Consider the following 12,677-nt stretch of genomic DNA (forward strand, 5'->3'; position numbering starts at 1 on the left):
CTATCTACTATTTTGAGTTAGGAGATATCAAATTTTATATTGACATAATTATTTAATGTCTAAAGTCATGATAATAATCTTAAAGGTACTTAGTTAAAGGTTTCTATAGAAAGGGAAAAGAAGCATACTGATATTTGTGATAGTTATTATTTTCGATTTTCTTTTATGATTGTTAAGTTGCCTATTCTATAATGTGTTGTCGTATTTTTAATTTATGCTTTACTTTGTTTTTTCTATTATTGATTTTATCTTTTTGTTTATGCATATCTTTACTTGATTGTACACTTAAGTATCCTCTAGGGTTTTTGAGGAAAAATACTTGCCTGTGACTCCTATTAATCTTCAATTCATAAACCTTTTATCTTTTTGTTTCAACTTGAATTTGTTTGACGTAATAGTATTTATGCTTTTATCATTTCTTTTGAAATGTTCGTCTCATCTTTTCTTTGAGATTGTGAAATGATTCTATCTTAGTTGTATCCATTGTTGATGGATATCTTACCTGATTGTGTTCTTAATCATTCTCTTAAACCTTTGTGAATACTGCCATCGACTTTAGTGACTATCTCTTGTGAGCTATGTACTCCTTCTATTCAGCTTGAATTTGTTTCAACCTAATACTCTATCTTTCTTTTATTGTTTCTATTCAAATTCCTTGATTCATATTTTTTATTAAGATGTGATTTGACTCTCTTTCTAGCACACTTCGTTATTTCTGAACATCCTTGTTTAATTGCAATCTTACTCATCCTTCCAAATTTTTGTGAGCATCATCTGAGATGCTTGTTCTTCTCTTCCTAAGTTTTATATTCCTTTGAGTAAACTCGAGATTCTATTTGTTAACGTGTAATCCCTAGATATAGCAAGCGATATATTAGTTTTTAGGACATGGCTTGTAGATCCGGGAGGTGAAACTTGTAAGTTTACGACGTTAAGAAGATTATGAAGTAGGAGTATTCTGAGGAGGAAGTTAAGAAGATTTTGGTACAAATTAAAAAGTTAGTCCCGATGTTTGACTTTCGAATCTACTTTGGAAGTGATGAACATAGTAAGAAGCGCCATATGTATTTGACTTATCAAGAGAACAAGAGTGTGTGAATGTTAACCACGTCTTTTTAACACAAACCTATCTTGTAACCTTTTGTACCCAATTATACTTCTTTCTCATGTTTGGTAAAAGGCTAAAATCATGTAACATTTTGCATCCTGTATCAATTTTTGAGGGAAAAAGTTTTTTTGACGAGAGTAGAATGTAACGTCCCAAGCTTTTTTTTTATTACTACCCTACCCTCTAATTTTATTACAATTTTTAAACTATCCTTACCCCCTCTTTTTGCAACCTTAACCCTAATCCAAAAATCCCTAATTTTACCCTAATTTCATTACAATACATACACCCACAAACAGGAGAAAGAAAGAGAAAAAGGGAGGAGAACAGAAATCAGAGGGGGAGCGATTGAAGAAGAAAGGAAGAAGAAAGGGAGAAGAGGGAAGAGACGACACCGGTGGGGATGGGTGCCGTTGTTGCCGTCACAGAGAAAAGAAGAGACGCACGAGAGAGATGAGAGTGAGATGGCAGACCTTCCTTGGAGAAAGAGGAAAGCGAGCAACGGAGAAGAGGAAGGAGGGAGTCCTGTCGTCGTCGCTGTGCCCGTCGCCGCCACTGCCGTTGATTGAGACCATTGCCATCCCGGTTGAGGCCATCATCGTCGCCAAACAAGGCAGAGAAAGAGGGCGCGAATGGGAAAGAGAAAGGGGAGCTTTGCTGGAGCTCGTCCACTGTCATTGCGGTTGCCTCGTTTGCAGGTGGAGGAGGTCATCAGAGAAGGGATTGTTCTGTTCTGCTTCTACTTTTAGTTTTTCATTGGTTGCTAGAGTCTCTAGGGCCATGAATGTTGCCACCGGAGTCGTCAGAATTGTTGCCGCCAAAAACCACCACTACTATACCTTTACCTTGGTAAAACAAACTCCATTCTGCTTGTACTTGACATCTCTTTCTATTCCTGTTCCGCTTTTATCTACCTTACTGTCTCGCTCTATTTTCGTGCTGTCTTTTTTTATTAATTTGCTTTTGCTATTGTTTGTTACGGGTTAGAAGTGGTAGCGATGCTGCTGTTGTTTGAATTGAAGTTGCTGCCACTAGCTCAGTCCAAATTCTGCGTTCTTTCGTTCTGTTCTATTCCAACATTTCTCACCTTTTAATTTGCCACTCTGGGTTTGGTCTCTTTGGTCCATTAGGACTACGCTGTGAGTAGGCTTTACATTTATAACCGTTAACCTTTTGGTTTATGCCATTCTGAGTTTTTAATTATATTTATAAAATTATTGTTGAAGAACTTTGATTTGATTAGAATAATTGATTTATTATAGTTGAATAATTATTTTTATGAAGCTCGTACCTTAAAAACTTTACATGAGACTATATATATGTTTGATAAAGTTTTATATTATTTTAGAATATTTGATTTTACTCGAATATATACTTTTGAAGTATTGAAGTATTTGTTGGCATTCACTTACTTTAAAATTGTGAAATATGTTCTTATGATTGAAAAAGATTTCTGATGAGAAAGTATTATCTGATTCGATTTGATTCGATACCTTATATATTTGAAAGATCAGAGATTTTTTGTATTTGAAATTATATTTTTTGAATTACTTTAGGAGGCTCCTATTAGAAAATCGTAGTTAACGGCCGTTATGACATTAACTTAGATACATCTGACTCAGACCTCAGCTAGCAATGGCGTTGCTAGCCTAACGTGTAGGCCACACGTTGGATCTATTATTCCTCACGGACACACGAGAGAAAAGGGCTACCCATAGAGGTAGAGTCGCTCAAGTGTGGACTTTTGATTTGATTTCTGTATGAGAACTCCCTTATTGATTCACTTGTTATTATTAACTACTATTTTCTAATTAAAATTACTTTGATAATAATGTTTATATGTTCTCATATCGATTACAGATGTATTGTCTAGTCACTGAGTTGCAAAACTCATCCCATTTTTCTAAAAATATTTTTCAAGAATAAATATTTGATTATGTGAGCCTTTCTATTCAAGAGTAATGATCTGCAATGGGTATCTATTCTTTATTGAATTCTTAGACGTCATCTGCTTCATATATCACAGGCAAGATCTATCCATATTTATTTATTTTATTTTTATTTAAAATAGGTAATTATTCATTCTAAATAGTGTTAATTTATCAAAAAAATATTTGTAACCTTCTTATTTATCTTATATTTGAATCTGTTAGGTTTGTTAGGGAACTATTTTCCTAAGCGCCAGTCATGGCTCATTTTGGACAGTGAGAGCTTCTTAAAAAGTTATAATTTGTTTTGAAAATTGTACCAGACATTAATACTATACCTTTTTATTAGTTAAAAGTTAAAACTTATAAACCTATCCAAATAGGCCCTAAGGTCAGGTTTTATCCGGATGGGCCGGGCCGAGCCCGGTTGAGAGAACGTAAGCAAGCAAGTTAGGGGTTTTAGGGAATTAGGGCACCGCACTCACTGCCAGTTTGACACAGTAGTTGTACCACTCATTCCCCAGCTCCCCTCCACCCAACCTTCACGGTGGCCACTCTCCTCCGGTGACTGGACACTACTCAAGCTTCAAGCTTACTCATTCAACTTCTCTCGCCCATCTATTGAGCTCAGCCTCATAACTCCATTCCATAAAGCGTGTTCCTCCGCCGCCACAACACAGCGTGTCGTCGCCGTCTATTGGATTGGTACACCAACAGGTATCTCTTCCTGTCCCTTCCTTTTCTGTCAAAATCGTGTTTGTTAGTAATTCAAAATTCAATCAATTGAAAGTGTTACACAGTCAATTAAATGTTGCCAGAAAAGTATATTTCACACTAATATTGATACCAAAAATCAATGACAATGAAATATGCAAACCAATAATAAATGCAATTCTTTGAGCAGTCAGATTAGAGAACTTGTTAAGATCATGATGCTAGAAATCCTGCAGATTACTTATGGAATTGATGCTCTAACACATAAAAAAGGGTTACATTTATTTGTAAAAATAATCCATTATATGCTTACTTTTTCAATAACTAGAGTGAGACCCGCGCAATGCGCGGAGAAGTAGATTATTTATATTATATAGTATATTTTAATAAATGTTATATTAAAAATATTTTAGAGAACATATTATAAATATGTTTTGAATTTATTTATTTTTAAAAAAGACATAAGTTATTTATATTAGAGTTATACACAACTGTATTTTCTTTTTTTTTCATTTTTCGATTTGCATTAATGGCTAGTCTTTGTCTTTTCTGCGATTTTTTTGTTTGTAAATAATTAAAAGAATAGAATGAGAATGAAAAACATATAAAAATGTTACATTAAATTTAAGAAATTTTTGACAATTAGTATGAGAAATTAAGAAATGAAAAGTAATAAGAGTCTTAATATGTATAAGTTGTAGAATTTGAATAGTTGTGACTGAAATTTTTTATAATTATTATTATGACACTTTTAATGTATGTTTATTGTATTTAATTAGTACTTGATGTTTCAATTGAATAATAATAAATAAGAGGTTTTTGTTTTAATTTTTTTAAAACATTTTACTAAATAGTGATTGGTTGATTTTCATCTTTTGTACTAACCTAAAGTGGAAGGTAAATTGACACTCCTCTTTGACTGAAGATATAATCATATGTTGGAGGCACATCTTCTTGTCTTCCTTTCTTTGAGAGGATTGCTCTCCGCCTCTTTAATCCAGCAATTTTGGGTATTAACTCTTTTCGTCTGTCATTACCACTGCAAATCCTTCTACAACAAAGAGAATAAGACATGGTCAAAAAATGATAATCCATTCCAAGTAACTGCACATGTGGAATAACAATTTGAAAAAGAGGAACACATAAATGTAAATTGTGGAAGCACATTAATTTTGGTTGTGACTGTTAGAGAGGACTGTTTAAAAAAGAGGAATACATAAACCTGTGCTACTTATAATGAGTTCACAATTAAAATGTTATTATTTATAACAAATAAATAAGACTATTGAAAATGATATTGAACAACAGAATGAGAAGAGTAAACGGAAAAGTTGAAAATCTCTAGGAAGATACCTGGGACAAATTTCCTACGTTGGCGCGCCGAATGGTGACGTTGGTCCATAATCGAGCTCCAGCAGAAAAACTGCAACAGGAGGAATGGAGTTTGCCCTGGTTTCTGCAATTTATGCAATGCGGCTCCGTCGGGGGATGGACATTGCGATGGACAATTTGTTTCGAGGAAAAAACAATGGCTCATGGGACCGGAAGTGGATGGAGAAAATAAGATTTTGGTACGGAAGATGTGCCAAGAGGAAGAGGATTTTGAGAAGTATGAGAAAAGTAATAAGCTCTTTGGTTTTCAGAGCTTTTTGGAAAAAGTTAAGTTGTTGGTTTTGTTTTTTGTGTTTTTTTTATTTGAAATAAAAGTTGATTTGGCAAGATTTGAGTGGTGGATTTTAAAATTTTGACAAGTAAGCGATAGTGCTGACATGGTGTAAGTAGAAGAAGAAAAATAACTTAAAAGTAATGTGGGTAAACCTATGTACCTACTTTTATATATTAAGAATAGATAGATCCCTAGCTAGTAGAGACAACCAAATTGTTAATCAATATTCTTAAGTTGAGTACAACCAAATTGAATTCAGTTTTTTTTTCGGTTATATTACTACAAGAAAATTTGTCTTTTACCATGTTTTAATTAAAAGTGTACTGAAAAGCTGAAAAATGTGGCTATAACTGGTCACGCTTTTCAAATAGTCATCTGTTCAACTCTGGACAATTTTCTATAGCCACGTTTTTTGGTATCAATTGCTACGCTTACTTTTTCACCACGTTTTTGGTTGGAAAAATGTATGTGGCTGTTGGTAGAAACGATGATTATTCTCCTTGTATGCACAATTTTTCTCCTTGGTTTATGTTATTATGAAGTTATTAATAACAAGAATGCATGGTAGCTGGCTTGCTTAATAATTCAATGCCTTAGTCTTAGTTTAATAGTTTGTTTGGAACTTTTATTGTGTCTTTTTTTAAGTCTCTAAGATGCAACAAAATTGCAAGTTGAGGAAGGCTTCAACTCTGGCATGAATCACGACAAAGGTAATAGTTATCAATCTTTAATTAGGTGATTGGTCAGATGAATCAACTTTAGTTTATTAAACCATAGAAACAAATATTTACTTATCTAATAACAAGATGGTCCATAATTTGTTTGTCAAATTAAGTAAAAATAATGGTGGTGTAAGGTGAAAATGTGGTAGAAATTAATGCTTGCAAGGTATGACGAAGGTTCCTCAGCAAAATAGACGTTGACATCGCGTGGAGTGCGTGAAAATTAGTAAAGTTAATTTTAAAAATTAAATAAATAATAACTAAATAAAATGAAAGGTAATAAACAATCCTAATTTATAATTTTAGAATTTTAATTGTTGAAAAAGAGAAGAATTATATACTTCTAATTGACGGATGGTTCATATTAAAGAGACTCACCTATAATTTGAGTTTTTCTTTAATTCATTTCATTCAAGTAATCCAGATAGAATAACATAATATTTCTTTTGAGTGATTTTCTCCTATATAGAGAGAGAAGTGTGTTCTCTTTTTATTAAGAGAGAGTGTTATTGTAGTCTCCTTGTGATAGAGAGAAGTTGTAATTCTCGAAAAAAGTTATTCAATTATTTTCATATTTTATACAAATTTCTAATTTTTCATCTCTATATTTTGCTGTGTCATTTATATGGTACTTATCAGTGGTATTAGAGCCAAATGTTACTGATTAATGTATTTTTTTTTTTCGCTGCGAGTTACCGTCTAAAAAAATGATAGCAAAGTATGAAATTCCAAAATTTAGTGCGAGTATTTTTCTGTATGAAATTGAAGATAAAAGCCATTATGAGAAAAGACAATTGCGTGATAGCAATTGAAGGTAGACCTACTGGAATTACAGATGAAAAATGGAAAGAGATGGACAACAAATCTATTGCAAACTTATACTTGGCACTAGCTGACTCAATTTTATCAAGTGTAGCAGAGAAAAAGATAGCAAAGAAAATTTGGGATGCTCTCACTAAATTATATGAAGTCAAGTCACTTCACAACAAGATATTCTTGAAGAGAAGACTTTATACTCTTCCAATGAGTGAGTCCACATCGGCAACGGATCACATCAACAAACTAAATACGCTATTTTCCTAACTCTCATAGTTGGAATATACCATAGCAAAAAATGAACGTGCAGAGCTCTTACTTCAAAGTCTACCAGATTCATATGATTAGCTTATCATTAACTTAACTAATAATGTTTTGACTGATTATCTTTCTTTTGATAACATGGCTGCTGCGGGTTCTTGAAGAAGAATCTAGGCGCAAGAATAAGGAAGATAGATTAGAGAACTCAAAACAAGCAGAGGCTTTGTTGATGACAAGAGGGAGATCAATGGAGCGTGGTTCCAGTGGGAGTCAAAGTAGACTAAAGTCACAAAGTAAGAAGCAGGTCAAATGCTACAATAATGGTAAGAGAGGGCACTTCAAGAAAGATTGTTGGAATAAGAAGAGTATAGAGAAGGTTCTAAAAGGATCAAGTTCTCAAGAATGTATTGCAAGCACCTTTGATGATGGAGAAATCCTGTATGGCGAAGCAACAATTGGTTCTAAAGGCAGCAAACAGCTCACTGATGTTTGGATTGTTGATTCAGGAGCAACCTGGCACATGAATCCTCATCGTGATTGGTTTTGTACATATGAACCTGTCTTGGAAGGATCGGTGTTTATAGGAAACGATCATGTCTTAGAAATTGTTGAAATGGGTACTGTCAAAATAAAAATATTTGATGGTTCTATTCGTTCACTTCAAGGGGTAAGACACGTGAAAGGCTTGAAGAAGAATTTGTTGTCGATTGGGCAATTGGATGAACTTGGTTACAAGATCTATATTGAAAGTGGGATCTTGAAAGTTGTTAAAGGAACTCTTGTGGTAATAAAAGCAGAAAAGGTTACAACAAATCTATACATGCTTATGGGAGATACTTTACAAGAGGCAGAGGCATCAGTTGCTTTAGCAAGTCAAGAAGAAATGACGACGATATGGCATTGCAAACTGGGCCACATGTCAGAACGAGGCTTGAAGATTCTTGTAGAACGTAATCTCATTCCCTGGCTCAAATTGGTAAACTTACCGTTTTGTAAGCACCGCGTTACAAGCAAGCAACATAAATTAAAGTTTGGCAGATCAACTGCTCGGAGCAAACACATATTGGAGTTGATTCATTCTGATGTATGGGAGTCACCAGAGATGTCCCTAGGAGGAGCAAAATATCTTGTATCGTTTATTGATGATAACTCTAGGAGGTCATGGGTGTACCCAATCAAGAAGAAGTCAGACGTGTTTGCGATGTTCAAAGAGTTCAAAGCAAGGTTAGAACTTGAATCTGGAAGGAAGATCAAGTGTTTAAGGATAAATAATGGAGGAGAATATGTCGATGGTGATTTTCTAACATTTTGCAAGCAAGCAGGTATTCAACGACAATTCACTGTTGCATATACGCCTCAGCAAAATAGTGTAACAGAGCGAATAAATAGGACTCTCCTAGAATGAGCACGAGCTATGTTGCAAACTGCAGGTTTAGCCAAGTCTTTTTGGGTAGAAGCTGTTAAAACTGCCTGTTATGTGATAAATCAGTCACCATCAACTGCAATTGGGTTGAAGACACCAATGGAGATGTGGCAAGGTAAGCCACCTAAGTATTCTTCTTTGCATATATTTAGTTGTCCTGTGTACATGATGTACAATTCCCAGGAAAGAACAAAGTTGAACCCAAAGTCTAGAAAATGTATATTATTGGGTTATGCTGACGGAGTTAAGGGGTATCGTCTGTGGGATCCCACTGCCCGCAAGGTCGTTGTCAGTAGAGATGTGATATTTGCAGAAGATGAATTGCAAAAAGAACAAGAAAATGACAGCACTGTTAAAGAGATAACCACTGTTCAAATAGATGAAAAATGCAGAGAAAATGATCTTTCTGAAGCAGAACCACAACACAGAGAACAAGAAGCAGAGGCCAATGACATAGAAGTTCGTCGATCCACTCGACAAAGAATACCATCATGGCACTCAAATTATGTTTTGACAAACCATGATGCATATTGTCTTTTGACAGAAGATGGAGAGCTAACATCTTTTTATGGAGGCAATGCGCAATCCAGACGCTTCTATGTGGATGACAGCAATGCAAGAAGAAATTGAAGCATTACATAGGAACCATATCTCATATCTGGAAACTTGTTCAACTTCCAACAGGTCGGAAAGCCATTGGTAACAAATGGGTTTACAAGATCAAACGAGATAATAATGATCAGGTGGAACGATATCGTGCAAGATTGATTGTCAAGGGATATACTCAGAAAGAAAGTGTTGACTTCAATGAAATATTTTCTCCAGTGGTGAGACTAACTACTATTAGAGTAGTTTTGGCTATGTCTGCTGCATTTGATTTACATCTAGAGCAATTAGATGTAAAGATTGCTTTTTTTCATGGGAAACTTGAAGAAGAGATATATATGCTCCAACCAGAAGGTTTTGAAGAACAAGGAAAAGAAAACTTGATTTGCAGGTTAACTAAATCTCTGTACGGTCTAAAGCAGGCGCCAAGGTGTTGGTACAAGAGATTTGATTCTTTCATTATTATCCTTGGATATAACAAACTTAGTTCAGATCATTGTACCTATTACAAGAGATCTGGTGATAATGATTTCATCATTCTGCTGTTATATGTGAATGACATGTTGGTGGTAGGTCCCAACAAAGATCAAATCCAAGAATTGAAGGCACAGTTGGCTAGGGAGTTTGATATGAAAGATTTGGGACCAGCAAACAAGATTTTAGGGATGCAAATTCACCGAGACAAAAAAGATAGGAAGATTTGGCTATCGCAAAAGAATCATTTAAAGAAGATCTTGCAACGCTTCAACATGCAAGAATGTAAGCCAATTTCAATCCCACTTCCTATGAATTTTAAATTATCCTCAAGTATCTGCCCTAGTAGTGATTAGTGAAGCAGAGAGGATGGAAATGTCTCGAGTGTCGTATGCATCAGTAGTAGGAAGCCTTATGTATGCCATGATCTGTACAAGGCCAGATATTACTCAAGCAGTTGCGGTGGTAAGTTGATTTATGGCAAATCCAGGTAAAGAGCATTGGAATGTTGTTAAGAGGATCTTGAGATACATCAAAGGGACCTCGAATGTTGCATTATGTTTTGGAGGATTGGAATTCATTGTCAATGGATATGTCGACTCAGACTTTGTAGGTGATCTTGATAAACGAAAATCTACTACAGGCTATGTGTTTACACTTGCAGGAAGAGTTGTGAGCTGGCTATCTAAATTACAGACTGTTGTAGCTTTATCTACTACAGAAGCTGAATATATGGTAGCTACGCAAGCATGAAGGAAGCTATTTGGATCCAAAGGTTGATAGAAGAACTCAGGCACAAACAACAAAGATTTCTGTGTATTGTGACAGTCAGAGTACTTTGCACATTGCAAGGAATCCTGCCTTTCATTCAAGAACAAAACACATTGGAGTATAATATTACTTTGTTCGGGAAGTAGTAGAAGAAGGAAGTGTTAATATGCAGAAGATTCACACTAAAGATAACCTAGCAGATGCCATGACAAAACCAATCAACACAGAAAAGTTTGAATGGTGTAGATCCTCATACGGCCTATGGAATATAAGAGCAACATGAATTTTGAAAATTTATCAAAATTAGCTTTAAATGAGAGATTGTGAAAATTAGTAAAGCTAATTTTAGAAAATAAATAAATAATAACTAAATAAAATGAAAGGTAATAAACAATCCTAGTTTATAACCTTAGAATTTTAATGGTTGAAAAAGAGAAGAATTATATACCTCTAATTGATGAATGATTCATATTGAAGAGACTCACCTATAAATTGAGTTTTTCTTTATTTCATTTCAATCAAGTCATCCAAATAGAATAACATAATATTTCTTTGAGTGGTTTTCTTCTATATATAGAGAGAAGTGTGTTTTCTTTTTGTCAAGAAAGAGTGTTATTGTAGTTTCCTTGTGACGAGAGAAGTTGTAATTCTCAAAAAAAATTATTCAATTGTTTTCATATTTTATACAAATTTCTAATTTTTTATCTTTATATTTTGCTGTGTCATTTGTCTAGTACTAACAGAGTGCATAGTTGGCTTTGCTATTTACTTCATTTTTATATTCTTCTTTGAAGGTTGAAACACAATATTCAAATAGCACAAGGGTGAACAACGGTAACTAGTCTTTGTTGAAATTAGTTAACTATAATATCAATGCATATCATCAGGTTATTAACTAATAACAAGAATGGTGTTGAGTGTGGTAGCTGTCTTCAATGCAAGGTTCTGAAAACCGAACCGGTCATCGAACCGCTCTAGGCACTGGTTCACTGGTTCATAGGTTCAACCGGTTTGACCGTGGTTGAACCGTAAAAACCGTTTTATAATAAAAATAATTAAAATGTAAATAAGCACATGAAAATATAATTATAGTCTAATCTAAACTTTAAAATATCATTCAAATTAAAAGTACTACATAAACCAAATATTATAATCTCATTCAAATACAAATTCAAAGTTCAAAAGTCCTCAAACAACCAATCAAACTCAACATAGGTCTTGGTTGATACTTTCTTCCATACCTAAATATTACCAGCAATCCAACCCAATAATCTCAACTCTCAATTTCACAATAAATGAACAAACAACATCCAAAATCCAAAATCAGAGTATACAAACAAGTACAACATCTCAGGTTCAATAAAATTCTTTGTTCACAAAATCAGAATTCAGTTCATCAGAGTTCAGTTCATCAGAATCAATGAAATCCCAAAATTATTTCATAACAGTTTCAGAGAGTAGAGACTCAGAGTTCAGTTCATCATAGCACAGTTCATCAGAAATAATGAAATCAAAAAATAAATTCATAACAGTTTAATCAGAGTTCAGTTCATCAGAGCACAGTTCATCAGAATCAATGAAATCAAAAAATAAATTCATAACAGTTTACTCAGAGTTCAGTTCATCAAAGCACAGTTCATCAGAATCAACGAAATCAAAAAATAAATTCATAACAGTTTACTCAGAGTTCAGTTCATTAGAGCACAGTTCATCAGAATCAATGAAATCAAAAAATAAATTCAAAACAGTTTCAGATAGTAGAGACCCAGAGTTCAGTTCATCAGTTCAGTTCATCAGAATCAATGAAATCACAAAATGAACTCATAACAGTTTCAGTTTTCATAGAGTGGAGACTCAGAATCAATGAACTCATAACAGTTTTAGTTTTCAGAATCAATGAACTCATAACAGTTTCAGTTTTCATAATCGGATTGCATCACAAAATCATGTTGATAACCTAATTAAAAATTACCTGAAAATGAGGAAATCTGTTGCTTTCTCTCAGAGCTTGAAGGACAACGCTTCAACACTTCAACGCTTCTCTACTGCTTTCTCAGAGGCAGAGCTCGACGGAGGTGACATGCGAAGTGGCAGAGGGCGTGAGTGCGACGGCGGTGAGGGCGTGAGTGCAACGGCGGTGAAGGCGTGACCGTGCTGAAGGCTGGAGTTGAGGGCGTGAGTGCGACGG

Source organism: Arachis hypogaea, chromosome 2 (genome assembly GCF_003086295.3).
Source record: "Arachis hypogaea cultivar Tifrunner chromosome 2, arahy.Tifrunner.gnm2.J5K5, whole genome shotgun sequence".
In the NCBI taxonomy this organism is placed as follows: Eukaryota; Viridiplantae; Streptophyta; class Magnoliopsida; order Fabales; family Fabaceae; genus Arachis; species Arachis hypogaea.